Raw genomic sequence first — 12,643 nt, 5'->3', positions numbered from 1 at the left:
TTAATTTAGTTAGTGAGCGAATATTTACAAGTTTCTACGACCGACAAACTGCTATTCTTACTTAATAACAACAACAACAACAATAATAATAATAATAATAATAATAATAATAATAATAATAATAATAATAATAATAATAATAATAATGATGATGATGATATAAGTTTGTTTGACCATCACGTCATACATGATGATGCTTCTTATAGCTATCTAACAATTTGCTATCGCAATCGGTTCTTGACCTTTCGGGTGAAACTGCGACTTTTTGTTCTCCTCTTCAAAATTATGACCTTTAAGTCAAGAAGCTTCAGAATGTTTTATTGTTTTCTTTTGTTTTTATGTAACATGTCATCATGGCACTTTTCGGTCCAGTAGCAAGCCAATGATTTATAAAGTACAACAAGACCTGCAAGGAGTAAGCCAAATGTCCATACGTGGCACCTTGCATACAAGAGCTGCTTAAATAAGTCAGGCAAGCGTATTTGTTAAAAGTGAAAGGTTATAAAAACAACAGGAACCAGGATGCTCTCGGAATGGAACTGGTACAAGTTTTGCAGTTGCTCGATTCAACTCTTGCTGGTTACATAACTCCCAGATGGAATGGAGAATTCGCTGGCTAAAACATAGAATCACACAGGCGTTGCTTCCTATTTCTATGTCAGGAGAAACAGCACCGCTTTGCGCTTTCTTTGGGAAAAAAAAGTTCAATTATTTCGCCCCTTGCTTCTGAAGTCAGTAGGCGAGTCATGTCTTTCCGAAGCTGTGGTATCCGCCTATCACCTCTGCGTGAATGAATCTGTGCGTTGTCCTTCTTTTCATTCCTATTGTTATTGTTGTTGCTGTTGTTCTTGTATACCTGATAAGGCTCATACAGGCTCACATAACTCTCAACAATATTTTCTCAACTGATCTTCTTCGCTACTGTTGGCAATGCATAAAAACTACGTTAGCTTAGTCACAATTCAAGTGCGTGTCTTCGTGCATAGATCGATTAATTTTGTTGTTGTTTTCTTTCTGGTGAAGGTAATATAAAGACCGCGACTGTTCGGCCCCACCGCATGACTCTCTGCATAAAATTTTGACAGAATAGTTTTAAATTTTTACTGATGGTAGCAGAAATTTCAGGCACAAGAGTTGATGACGTGATGCCCTCTAGGATAAATTTAGAACTCTTTTGTAATGCAGTGAACAGCTGCAACTGTTTCTGCGTGATATTCCGGCGCCGTCAAGTCTTATGCTCGTAGAAGAAAACAAATAAAAAACGACAATCTAAGTTATGCAAGCGCAACACATATTTCGGAATACATGGGAATCGATGCTTTAGGGAAGCAGTTAAATAAATGCTATAAATTTGATTCCAGTCCTGTGTTTTCGTTGCAAATAAAAAGGTAATAAAAAATCAAAAATCTGTCACGTGTGCGTATGCTTTCGCGCACCCACGCCGCGCTGCGGATTACGACAACTTTTATATCGTGTCGCATTTTTTTCACTTTTTACTTGTATTAAATGTACCAGCCGCTTCATTGCCATTGCCCCACTGTGTGTATATGTGATAGTGTTTAAACGGTCTTCATCAACACGCGGCGTCGCTTTCAAATACGTTGTTGGCGCGATCGATCTATGCCTTCAATTTAGGCATAAGGGTTTTGCAAAGTAGGCATAGAAAGCTTTGCTTTATTAAATGGCTTGTGCCTTTGATGCGTATCTTTGTTGCCATGAGGATATCTAGGAATAGGAATTTTTTTTTTATCGCTCAGTCATTCAGTAGAGGACAAGCTCAGCAGCTTGGACACACATAAACGTACTAGTAATGGTAGTACTGTCCTGTGTGTGAGCTGCTTGGCAAGATAGCACTACCAGCAGCATCTACTCAGCCAGCAACTACGAACAGGAAATCTGTTAGTGAGTGTGGACTCTGACACTTTTTTCAAAACGTGTCATGTATGCAATGCTTCATACTTTGAATATGTTATCCTGCTGGTGGAATTGTGGCATCATTGTGACTCGGTGTTCGTATTGTCTTTTGTAGGAATCAAATTTTTCTAAAAAAAAAAGGAAATATTTTGAGAGTTCGGAAGTAACGCTTTACATTAAAAAGAAACTTGCCTGCGTTTTACAGCGTAAGCTGTTGTGCGCTCATCCTGACAGCCGTTTCGGTTGGCGATGCTGTCCGCCGCCGCCGGTGTCCGTCGCAGCTATCGCCGGGAATGAGAAAAGAAATACCCGGTTCCGGCCGGGATGGAACCAGGGCCCCACAGAGCAAGAAACATGTAGGAGTGGAAACTCCGCTCTTTGAGGCGACCAGAAAAAGTCACAAGCCCGCGGAGCCGTTATCTAAAGCCCCTCAATTTTCCAAAAGTAGCGCCATTCTTAGATCTTTCCGCCACCCCGCTCACCCAGGCGCTTCCTCCTCCACTCCTCTTGTCGCCCCAGCCTCCTCCGCTCCCCCATTGGCCAATCTGTGTCACGTGAAAGCGGGCCCCGCGCTTTTGTATATTTTTTTCTTTCCGGCGCAGAGCAGGCGCCGCGCTTTTGTATCTTTTCTTTCCAGCGCGCTGCGACCCCCATTCTTGGGCCTGCGCGACGAAGTACGGCAGGCGGTTTGAAGGAGCGCGGTAGTTTTATACAATGTGTTAGGGCCGAGTGCTTAATTGCGATGCCGTGCTGCTGCGCCTACGGTTGCCACAACAGACCCAGTGACGGCAAAAAGCTTTTTGTTTTACCATCCGCCGGGCGCAACGCAAAACGAAGAGAAGTGTGGATTCACAAGATCGGGCGGGCTGACTTCGAGCAAGTGGCAAAGAACGCGCGGCTTTGTGAAGTGACACGGCTCCTCCAACCTCTTCTTTTGACGCCCGTGTCAAAACGGGCCCGTGTCCAGTGCATTGGGGGTGCGTTAAAGAACCCCAGCTGCAAAAAAAATTAATCCAGAGCCCCCATTATGGCGTGCCTTATGAGATCGTGGTGTTGGGATGTAAAACCCAAGAATCAACTTTTCTTCTGTCTTGTGTGCCTTGACTGTTCCAGTTAACGCAACACTGCTTCCTTGTGAAAACTTACAACGCAAAAGAATACAGACGCACGTAGTATACAGAGATAAAATTAGCACTTCAACAAAAGTGTTGCTGGTGCCAATGAGGGAGGGGGATAATTATTTTCTGAACCTCTTTCCAGTTGTCCCATCAAGTTCCTTCTTTCTTTTCTATCAAATTCTAACCATTTGCACTGTAATAAATAAATAACGATTTCATATGCTGGTACGTTGTTAAAATTATCTATACCGCCTATGTGTGAAAACGTTGCTCATGGCCACCACAACCTGTGCATGAGCTACGTACATCTGTAAAAGGCGCGGAACAGAAACGGCCCTGCTGCCAGGCATTGCTGACCGCAGACAGTCGGAATCTCTCACGCGCCGGCCGAACAAAAGCATCCTGCAGGTACGTAAATTAACCTACGAAACCACGTGCACATACTTTCGCGCTGTCAAAACCTGAAACTCTGGTAATTACTCGCGTGTCTGAGCACACCGCGTGCTTGTGTCGTGTTTCAGCAACACGAACTTTCAACGTGCGCGCGCTTTACGCCATAAATACGCCTTGAATAATGGTGCTTTTCTCTATTTCTTCCGCAAATCCGACACGACATTCTTAAGGCCAGTTACCGACTGACAAAGCAAGATCTAGATTGAAAAAACTGCTCCGCAGGACTCGAACGAACTTTTCCGCGGATTTCCTCCCGTAGCGTGTTAGCCGTCGTCTGCTACGGCAGGCCCACCACCAGCGGCGCCACCGTCGAGGCCGCGCCGAGCAGAGGAGGAGGGAAGTGAATAGCGCTACTTTGGGAGATTGAGGGGCTTTACCGTTATCGTGCTAGCGGCGCCTGGCGGCCTGGAAAGAAATTACCGCCGTTGAGAGCGCGCTGGAACAACCGCCTGCCCGGGCGCTGCTTTTTTTTTTTTTCGCTGCGGCTTCTATGACGCGCCGCATGGCGCCGCCACTGTACACGGCCCCATCGGCGCATACAACAATTGTGACCTTATCTGGTCGCCCGCGCTCGCTCAAGCTGACGGGAGTTTCCCCTCATAAATGTCTTACTCCGTGCCGGGCCTGCTGCGCGCGAATCAGCTGCTGTGTCACAGAGCCACGTCAACCTTTTCTAGCTTGGATCGGAAGCATGCCTTATACACGCGTAATAGCGCGCGAGGAGACACACGATGTGACATGCGCGCCGCGTAGCGTCGATACGGGCACATTTCGCATTGCAGTAGCATACTATTACACCAGGAACATTCCATGGAGCAGTCGCATAAATAGTAGTACTAGGTAGCTAGAGAAGGTTTTTAGAAGGAAGAGAAGATTGAGATGCATACAAAAATGCTAGAATAAAAAAAACATGCGCTGTATACCTGATGAAATCAAGCTGACTAGGTGACTACGCCACCGCTCCGTCTCAAAGGGGATGTCCATAAATCATCATCTTCATCATGATGAGCATCGTTACGTACCAGTTGTCTTGCCATGGGAGATGCGCGCCGCGTAGTGTCTATACGTGCACCCTTTGCATTGCATTTGTTTATTATTACCCCAGGTGGCACGCCATCTAGTACAATGTAGATAGATAAGCCTTGAGGAAGGGAAAGGCTATGGAGATGTATAAAAATTGCTATAATGAAAAACACGTATGACATACCACATTAAATCAATAAGCGTAGGTGATTATTCGTCACCACCCTGTTTCAAAAGGGATGCCAATAAATCCTCCTCATCATCATCATCTTTATTAGCATCGGATCGCGCCACTTGTCTTGCGATGCGTGATACGTGCCGCGTAGCATCGATACGTGGACACTTTGTATTGCATTTGCGCATTGTTAGGCCAGGCGCCACGCCATGTAGCAGCGCCGTAGGTAGCAGTACAATGCATATATGGAAGTCTTGAGGAAGAGAAAGAAGTTTATGCAAATGTTTAAAAATTGCGCAAAACATGTACGACATACCAGATTAAATGAAGATGCCTAGGTGACTATGTGTCACCACTCCATTTCAAAGCGGTTGTCAATAAATCCTCATCCTCATCTTCCTTATCATCATTACCTTCGTTAGTGCCGTATCGTGCCACTTGTCCTATGATGCGAGATGCGTGCCACGTGGCGTCGATATGTGCAAACTTTTGTATTGCAGTTGCATACGTGCAAACGCATAGCACCACGTGGCACGTCATGTAGCATTTGCATAGGTAGTGGTACAAGGTAGATAGAGAAGGTTTGAGGAAGAAGAATAAGCGGATGTATACAAAACACTAGTATGAAAAACATGCATAGGATACCCGAATAAATCAATCGGAATGAAGTGGTTAAATCAAACGGTTAAGTCAAGGGGTTTTAAAGGGAATGCCATTACATCATCATAATCAGCAGCAGCATCGTATCGTGCCATTTGACATGCGATGTGTCACGCTCGCCGCGTAGCGTCGATACGTGCAAACATTGCACTGCAGTTGGGTTATATTCCGACAGGTGTCCCGACATGTAGCAGTTATTGCTGCATGTAGCGGGACCTGGTTAACTCAAGCAGGCTAGATGACTATTTGTCACCGCCCCGTTTAAACGGTGATGCCAATGAACCGTCAGTCATCATGATCATCAAGAGCGCCGTATCGCGCCACGGTTCAAGGGATGTGACACTTGCGCAGCGCATCCTGCATACCTGTGCCCACTCTTCGGTACACGTCGTGGCGTTTCCTCGTAACCTACGAGCCGCTGCTGTAGAAGCGAAGCTACGCGCGCGGCTGTAACCAGGCAACGTCGGGCTCAGCAGACCGCTCTACAGAGAGCAGCGCAAGCTGCAGCTTGCCGTCCAATGCCGGGCGCGTAGTTCAGCTCATTTTGTTAAAAAAATTCATATACGTGTTTTTACAGCGAAGCTATATACGTCTACCGTCAAAGGAAATTTTGGTGTCGTTGGCGTGGTAAGCAAAAAACTCCCCATAGGTGAGCCGACCCCGAAGCTAGTGCAATGCCGGGCCGACCCGCGGCGGATGTGAAGCAGGTGTTAAGCACACCCCATACGTGGGCCGATCACGTAAATAGTGCAATGCTGGGCCGACCCGAGCCGGAGCTGCAGTTTGCGATTAAGGGACCCACATACAAAGCTTCGCTGGTCATCCCTCTGCACAGAGGGGAAGGGCACTGAGTTTATGTTATTTCGCGGTATATTTGCTGGCGCGGACAATCTGTTTCGTGCGGCACGTGGCAAACGGAACGGAGTGTAGTGCCACAGCCGCGCTTATCGAGAGAGCGCGAGAGCCAGCACGTGGATGACGCGTGGGCGTGATTGACTGCGGTTCATGCTTGGCGAGTGTCTGTCAAGGTCATTGCAATTTTAAACGCGTAAGCATTTCTATGCCTCCCGAACGAGAAGACTCGTCCGTCCTTCACGAAAGACAAATTGCTGTAAAGAAATCAATGTATAAAACAAAATAAATTCGAAAGGAAATATTCACAGACGATTACAATACTCTGCAATGCGAAATTTTAGCGCAGGTCTATACGTGTTATCATTTCGCGATATATTAACTGGTGAGGAAAATCTGTCTCATACGGCATGTTGCAAACGAAGCGAAGTGTGGCGCGGCGGCCTCCCTAATTAGGACATCGCCAAAAAGCAGTGCCTGGGTGGCGCGTGGGCATGATTCACAGTAGCCGACGCAGACAGACCTCCACTTATACAGCACTTTGTTTCCATATATAGTATCGGTAGTGTCATTGGTGAACAGACGACGAGCGTTACTATGGTTGCATCTCGTAGCCATCGTCCCTGCAAAGCCCGTCTTGCGCGGCACTACGGTTTTTTTCCGACGCTTTCGCCATACCCTCCTCCTCGGCTTAACCCCTCCTGTCTCCACAGCACTTTCCTCCTTCGCTTTCCACCTCGTGGTTCCGTTGAAGCTTCCTCCTCCGCTTTCCTCCTCGCGCTCTCTTCGCTGTCATGTCTTTCATCCGCGTTTGTTTTTTCATCCTTCGCTGCACTCGTTCTCGCGGTTATAATGCCGCCGAGGGAAGACGCCGACGCTCGCCGCAGCAACGGGCGCCTGAGCCGCGCTATGAAAGGACGCGAAGACGCTTTAGCGCGTGCTGCCGAAAATGTAGCTCCTATGGAGCCGCTCCTCCAGCTTACGTTGTGATGGCGCGGCGTGTGCTGGGCAGTCCAGTCACATTCTCTAGGGATTTTTTGTTTTAAGGCATGGTTTGTTTTGTTCAAAACGATACGTAAATTTACCTGTAAAATACTGCGTCACATTATACAAGAGTTACTGTTTAATTTTGAATATTATCTGTTCCGTATTAATGTAGAGCTATCTTTCATGACCCATTAAGGGTAATAATTAGAATGAAGAGTCCAAAGTGAATTCGCATAATATGGTTCAGCATTAGAATTTTAAATCTTCCCAATTATGCTACTTCTTGTTTGTCGATTGGTATTTTCAAATTTCACGGAAGTGCTTGTGGCACAAGATTTCAGGCTTTAAAAGATTAATTTGTCGTTTTCATTATACTGTTGAAGTTATATTATTTCCTTCTTTCATTTCAGCCGTAGAACACCGGCTCGAACAGCAGCGGCCCAAAGCTGACTGCGCATCGGAGAGGTATGCGAAGGTCACTGTTCTGTTGTTGGTTACCTTTCTGTTACTTTTCTGCAGTTTTCTTTCAGCTAGCAAATATGGGAAAGTTTGTATTTGGTACTTCGTGCCGCTGTATAGGTGCAAGTTACATTTGAGATACAAAAAGGAGACATGAGGTGCGTCTGAGTGTGACTACTTAAAAACGGAATACCTGGTTTAGGGAGAGATACAAGTGTAATTAGCGAAGCGCTCAATGGGCGAAGAAGTGTTCTGGATTGTACGTCAGATTTTGCCGTTACGAAGATCCCCCGACAATTACGATACTCTTTAATGCGAAATTTGAGCGCTGTTCTCTACGTTTTTTTTTTTTTTCACTTCTCGACATATTGGCTGGCGCAGACAATCTGCGTCGTGCGGCACGTTGCAAACGCGCGAAGTGTGGCACGACTGCCTCGCTAATCGGGAGATCGCGAGAGTCAGCGCATGAGTGACGCGTGAGTGCGATTCACAGTAGCCACCGCCGGCAGACCTCCGAGAGGACCCACGCTACCGGCCACCGTCGGCGCACCACGCTTCGGTTCTCACGCTACCACCGTACCCTCCTCCACTTTCCGCCTGACGGTTCCACTGCACCCTCCTCTCCGCTTTACTCCTGGCGTCTATCACCTCCTGCGGCGCCCCGCGTTCGCTCTCTCGCCCTTCGCTCGTTCGCTCGGTTACGCCGTGCGGACACTCGCCGCAGGAACGGGCGCCTAAGAGCTGCGCTCTAAAACTTACGCCTAAGCTAACTACGCCCTGACATTCTCAAAGAAGCGGAACCGGTAAAAGCAGCGATGCCTCACGGTGCACCAGCTGTGGATCGCGTCAGTGCTAGAACAATCGATGAGAAAGGGAATCGAAGCAAAGAGGGCAAGGAGGGGGGAAGAGCGGTGCGCAAGAAGAGCTGGCAGTTGCACGGATATCCTGTGATATATTTAATTATTTTTGCGTGAGATTGAAACAAGGCTGGCTGTTGTCGTGTTAAATGTTCGTGCGTATGAAAAAAAATTGAATCCATTGACAGACGTGACCAGAGCAAAAGTACGATCATGTTCAAGATGTTTTCCGCATAAATGAAAGCTGGGCTAGTTAGTGAAGGTTAATTGCAATATTCAAGCTCACAATTTTGACTGAGCAGTCGAACAAGAAGGTGACAGTGAATGTCACCTACTTGTTTCATTTTCCTATGCGTCCTCGAAGCATATTGCTTGATTTATTTTCAACAAGCCGCAATTTATTAGTCGAACCTTGCCCTCACAATCCTTACGTGCCTTTTGCCCTGTGCTCTATTTACCAGTTTTCGTCGAAGAAAAGGCAAATGGGAGAGCTAGGAAATATTTTGTATGTGAAGAAGAAACCGTAGATACCGAGAAAAAAAAACTTTAGTAATTACAAAAAGTTAGAAATAATGAAGTTTGGCTAGCCAAAACCACGATGTCATTAAGAGGCATGCCTTAGTGGGGGATTCTGGAATAATTTGAACCACCTGAGGTTTTTTACCATCCACCTAAATCTAAGTAGACGGGTATTCTCGCCACCATCGAAATGCGGCCGCCGTGGCCGGTATTTAATCCCCCCTTGCTGCAAGTTGGGCCTACATTATTGTGCACTTTGTCATTTGCTTATCGGCGCCAGTGACGCAGCTTAAATGCGTACACGATGACGTTGCATGCCAAGATGGAGAGAACAATGGCGGAAGACACATGAAGAACAAGGCTCGTCGTGGCCTTTCGTTTATTTGAAGGTAACTTTCTATATATCCCCTGTTTTTCTCTGAAGAATACATGTACAAAACTGTAGACCGAAGCATGACAATCACGGAAGCGAAAGGTGGCCTTGGGATTTAAAAATAAGAACAATACATATATTCTTGGGTTTTCCGTGCCAAAATCACGATCTGATTTTGAGGCACGCCGTAGCGGAGGACTGCGGTAAATTTTGACCACCAGGGGCTCTTTAACGTGCCCATAAATCTAAGTACACGGGTGTTCTCGCATTTCTCCCCCGTCGAAATGCTGCCGCCGTACCCGTGAACTTATCCGGCGACCTCGTGCTCAGCAGCGAAACACCATAGCCACTAAGGAACTACGGCGGGTAATGAAAAAAAAAAGGCAAAAGTAAAAAGAAAATACATGTACCGCAAGTGTGACTTTCTAATATTAAACAAGGGACATTTTTTTTTATCTGGATGCCGGGTTCCGTGCTGTTCCCGTCCAGCTCATTAGCGCTTCGGTTACTGAGTGCCCTTTTGTAACACCATCGTCTTGCATGAGTGCCAAGCATCTGAAAATGCTTCGGAAATAACCAGCGTTTTTGGTAAACTTGAGAGGCTATGGATTTCTTAATCATCTCTGTGATATTTATTGGGGCAGGGAAGATATAATTAAGACGTCCTCAAGAGCAATAGAGTCCTAGAATGTCGTGAAGAAATGTCAAGATGGCATATGTATAAAAGGTGGAGGGGGCCATAGTATTCCTTGGGCTTTTGCTCTAGCAAAAGAAATACATTTTAATCAGCAGCAATTTTTAATATCTTCAAGGTTGCTTTGAAAACGGAGAAGCAATTGAAAAAGTAGAGTCGTAAAGAAAATAAAGGAAGTAAACCGTTGGTGCTGCTGATCCACTTGACCGATTGGCTGGAAATCACAGACACGTAGACTACCACAGCACAATTCGTAGTTGGTATATTTCACCGCCACGCCGCAACGAACAGGCCTTGAAAATTGGGACGTATTTGGCCATCAAATCACGTCAATTTGGTCAAACGATTTCCGTCAACGCAGTGGTAACATACAATATGTACTTTTCTGTATATGGGCCCTATTTCTGCTGTGTTTCAAATTTTCTTTCTCACATTTAGAGCATATAACGCAACTACCATTTGCAAGTTGTATACCTTCTAGGTTTCTACATTATCGCTTGTTTCTTTGAAATTTACCAGGCTATAGGAATGCCGTTATTCTAAAAATAAACACACACACTCACACTAAATCTAATCCGCACAACCATTTCAGGCTTGCGTGCATGAATTAGCAGTATACGCGAGAAAAGGCTTTCCTGAAGTAGCTGTAAACTAACGGTTGTGAAATCGCGACCTGCTCTTTCGTTTCGAAACTCGCGATAAAAGGAACGGTGTTTGCTCGTGTTGTAGAGACGCGCAGCTTGGGTATTTCAGCTTAGATGTCAGAAAAAGTCATTGATACGACCTCTCGCTCGTGACGACGCGTCGACTACGCCAAGTGTCCGCGCTGCAGAAAGAAGGACGTACGTGAATAATTTCGTTCACTTTACAGTTCACGACTCCTTGCCGACTCAATTCTCCGAATGTGACAGTTCCAAAGGACTCTCGCAAAGGTCAGCCTTGGGATCATGACTGACGAGAGAACGCTGAGAGCAGCCAAGCAGCCAAGCGCATTCTCTTTGCTTCCGACAGTAACTGAGGTTTGCTGACGTTTACAGATGTGACGCAGGTATGCCTTCTAGAGGCCTTAGAAATTTCTTTCCGACGGCCGTTCTGGAGAAGTTTGCTTTAGTTTCTCGATTTGTTCTTCGTTAAAAACGCACAGACAGCAACGGAAAGCACAGGACGATAACACGTGATCTCGCCAGGAGGAGTATGCCGCGGTTGTTGCCACTGACCGTTGTGCAAAAAGAACGAAAATAAATGCCGCTGTTAATATCGAAAGCTCTCGCCCACCCACCTCTCCCAGTAAATATATATATATGTACACCAGGGTTGAGGAATTCAGTGCAAAAATGAAAGAGCCCTCCCAGTGAAAAAAAGAAAGAGAACGCGGAGCTTTGTCATTGGTCCCTCCTTCCTTTTACGCCACGATCCCCCTTGCGAACAGTGAGAAGCACGAACAAATGCCTGCGCGGGGACCCTGCTCAATCCCCTCCCCTGGCTCCAAGCTCGGCCTACATTATTGTGCGCTTTGTAATTTGTTTACCGCCGCCAGTGGCTCAGCTGTAAGTATGTACACTCGATGAGGTTGCATTACTAGATCGGGAGGACAGGGGCGGTGGACATGTGAAGAACAAGGCTCATCGCGGCCATTCTTCTATTTCAAGGTAACATCGTTCATATCTCCAGTTTTTCTTTGAAGAATACATGCACGAAACTGTAGACCGAAAGCTGCTAATCACGCAAGCGAAATGTGACCTTGGCATTGAAAAAATAAAAATTATATTATCGGTTTCCACGTGCCAAAATCATGATCTGATCACGATCGAGGCGCGCCGCACTGGCGGACTCCGGTTAATTTTGACCACCTGTGGTCTTTTAACGCGCACCCGATGCATGGTACACGGGCATCTTGCATTTCGCCCCCATCGAAATGCGGCCGCCGCGGTCGGGATTCGATTGCCCGATGTCGTGCTTAGCGGCACAACGTCACCGCCGCTAAGCCACCGCGTCGGGTGGCTTTGGCGTCTGTCGAATAAAGTGGCGACATGCTTCTAGATAACGCAACTTCGTCGGTGAAAGAGGACACTGAAAAAAAAAGTATTCGCGGTCAATTTGCTCTCTTGATAATACTGAAAAACATTATCTGGAGCCGGGGGGCCGCTGGCTATCTGCTGTATGTTACAGGCATCGACGTACTGTGGGTTCCACGGCTTCTATACAGGGGACCTCGCACCGCTGTAGCCATGCAGCCTCATTTATAAAAATGTTTTTTTCACATTGGCGTTCCCGTTGTCAGTCAGAGTTCTAAATCTCAAAAGACGTTTAGAAGATGCTCAGTCGCTTTTTAACTGCGCTCTCATGGCGGGAAATATCGAGCGCTGACCAGTCGTTAAAAACAAAGAGGAAAAGGAGGACGTTTCGGCCCTGTACGGGAGCCTTGTTCACAATCCTACGGGAGCCTTGAATGTGGACAAGGCACAAGGCCGAAACGTCTTTTGTCCTTTTTGTTTTCAACGATTGGTTGGTGTTCGATATTGACCGCCACAAATTTTTCCAAACCAGACAGGTTTTCGT

The 12,643-nt window shown here is 46.4% G+C and overlaps 1 protein-coding gene across 3 annotated transcripts in view; it reads left to right on the top strand.

Moving 5' to 3' along the window:
- LOC135899445 (uncharacterized) overlaps positions 1–12,643 on the top strand; it is a 359,804-nt gene that overhangs the window by 243,336 nt on the left and 103,825 nt on the right. Inside the window, exon 3 of one of the 3 annotated variants that reach the window (XM_065428694.2) lies at positions 7,593–7,647. The exons of 1 other annotated variant lie outside the window; for it this stretch is intronic. The gene's annotated coding sequence lies outside the window, so the exon portion shown is untranslated. Of the gene's footprint in view, positions 1–7,592; positions 7,648–11,678; positions 11,734–12,643 lie in introns of those variants that run through there. One more of the 3 variants, XM_065428697.1, reaches the window with a different exon arrangement.

This window comes from Dermacentor albipictus, chromosome 6, assembly GCF_038994185.2.
Source record: "Dermacentor albipictus isolate Rhodes 1998 colony chromosome 6, USDA_Dalb.pri_finalv2, whole genome shotgun sequence".
Lineage (NCBI taxonomy): Eukaryota > Metazoa > Arthropoda > Arachnida > Ixodida > Ixodidae > Dermacentor > Dermacentor albipictus.
This window is presented reverse-complemented; position numbering and strand designations above follow the sequence as displayed.